We start from the raw sequence: 2,496 nt of genomic DNA on the forward strand, positions 1-2,496 counted from the left end.
CTGAAAATGTACTGAAACCACTACTCATGTTCAAATGCAGGTACGATTACTGCTGCTAGGGGAGCTGGTGCTGCCTTTCAACTGAGTCACTGTGACAAGAAAAAGGAAATGTTTTTGATTTTCCGCATGTTGATTTATTGTTCAACCATTCTTGGCTAATCTCGGTTACAGTTCAGTGCAAAGTATATCATTAAATAATATCAGTCAACTTTTATGAAACACTAGATTCTTGAATCTTCATCTGTCCACATCTGTGTCATTATTTCTAATTTAGCAGAGGAAGAAATTTGTTTTTCTATCAAACACATTTTCAGGTTTAAAATTAATCACAGTCGGGGAAAAAAATTGCCTCTCTGTTCCTGCTCCTCTTTCAGCATTGTGTGTTGAATACTTGATACTTCACTTGATTAAATCCACCAGTTAAAATTCTATGCAACTGGCAAGTTTTCTGATGTAAAAATCACAATGAAATATGTGGAGAATTTAGTTTAAAGACTTCATGTGCCACATTTCATTAAGTCAATTCAGTGTGTTTTGCATTAAAATGCATAGAGCACAGGTACAGAAGAATACAATACATATAATATAAGAAAATCCAACTTTAACAAAGAGGAAAACATATGAGAAAAAACAACACCAACCCACATCCACCTCACAGACATAAACTAGCAGAGGTGAAAGTGTAGAACTTCAAGATAGTTAACAACAAACACTCAGTGTCCTTGCCATAGAAGCATAATGTGAATAAAAGTTCACAGACTCATGGGATTGTAATTTAGGTTGTACAGTACAGGACTCTTGACTACATGAATGTCTAACAGACATTGTCAGAAAACAGATAATGTCAAATTGCAGCACAGTAACCAATATTAGCAGAGAACTAGTTTGTTTCCAGTGTCAGTTCTTTGCAGTTCAGACTGCAAAGCAAGCACTTGCTTGGATTCAACATGATCTTGTTTCATGAAAAATATAGGTGCAACACATGGAATAATAGAACCTGGACATTGTATGAATTCTATGCAGGGCTGTCTCTAGGCTGATTATTTAAGTGCTGTAAAATATTGCAGAGGAAAAAGAAGAATTGCAGGGACTTACTAATGCAGGCCTCAGGCATAATCCTTTCTGCTGCAGTCAGCCTGTCAGCTATAGCTTTCAGCCAAAGCTGTTTTTCACAGAAGCTGCCACTGAAAAGAGGCTATACTTTTAAATGATCTGACAGAGTTGCACCTTTGGTTTATTCTCAAGAGGCTGCACCTGGATGCTGACCACACTGCTGCTGGATAACCTGTCACTTTTACTTCAGTCTGACATCAGCTGCTGAGACCCGGGGTGGTAGATTTATGTGGAGTGAAGAGAACATGAAATGTTTTAAAGAATTACCGGCGCCCGAGACTCACTTACGTTAAGATGGGCTTCAGTTCATATTGTCGCAATGAATGTAATCAGAAACTGCTACAGGAACTGTGAGGATTCATCAGACCACAGCTGGATCTTTTCTGAACCATTCTTAATGGATAATCTGTATTCATTCCAGTCAGGCTGATCATTTTCACTTCCTGTGTCTATAACAGCTCTTAAATTCAGATCAAAATGTACCTGGACATGCATAACTCTACACAATAACCAAGTAAGCCCTTTAACAAAGTCTTGGACAGTAATTAAGGACAAAAGTTTTGTCTATAAATAAATCTAATTAGAGAGGCCACGCATGAAGGAGACTTCTGCAAGAATACTTTGGACAGTTATTTCTACATTATTTCAAAGCTGAGGTCTCCAGAGAATATTTCATAGACATAGACCTACAGAAGGGTTATTCATCATTACACTGCTTCTTCATCCACTTTGAATGCCAATACCAAGTCTCATTATGAATTTAGTCAACCTTGCTTGTATAGCCCGTTTGGCATAAACACTGCCGTTCTCCTCCTCACCAACAGGGGGCAGACAACGTGACGGTGTGAGAGTGGGTGAAGAACTGAAACCAGTGGTAAGTTAGTACCGGTTTTCTCCCTCCATGAATGCGTCTCAATATTTCTCACTAACTAAACTCATAAAAGATTATTATTAACATAAACATTAACATTATTAATACAAAACCAGGACAATTAAATCTACCTTTTAAAACATTTTGAGAAACGTGGGTGTGGTTCCATGGTGTAATGGTTAGCACTCTGGACTCTGAATCCAGCGATCCGAGTTCAAATCTCGGTGGGACCTGACTTTTCATTGTCACCAGTTAGTCAAGTATTGATCACCGGTGAATATATCGCACATGGAAATAAATGAAATCACTTGTGATAGCAAGTAGTATGTCTGTTATTGCCACATTGCTATCCCTGCTCTACCTCTGTAACCCTCAAACTGTTCAGCAAGTGAGAAATCATTTTGAATTGTTGTAACCCAATATTAAAGTGTTCACACACTTCAGAGTTTGCTTGACACGTTCACTGAGAAACAGAAGGTTTTGGTTTGCAGAGATAAATGCTCTTTCAGCCT

General features: G+C 38.1%; 1 non-coding gene across 1 annotated transcript; it reads left to right on the plus strand.

Annotated features, from left to right (window-relative positions):
• The first annotated feature begins 2,145 nt into the window (after nucleotides 1-2,145).
• Nucleotides 2,146-2,217, plus strand: trnaq-cug. The gene has a single exon. It is a non-coding gene; the product is annotated as a tRNA-Gln (tRNA).
• Nucleotides 2,218-2,496: the final 279 nt, after the last annotated feature.

This window comes from Seriola dumerili, unplaced genomic scaffold (assembly GCF_002260705.1).
Source record: "Seriola dumerili isolate Sdu_G_001 unplaced genomic scaffold, Sdu_1.0 BDQW01000219.1, whole genome shotgun sequence".
In the NCBI taxonomy this organism is placed as follows: domain Eukaryota; kingdom Metazoa; phylum Chordata; class Actinopteri; order Carangiformes; family Carangidae; genus Seriola; species Seriola dumerili.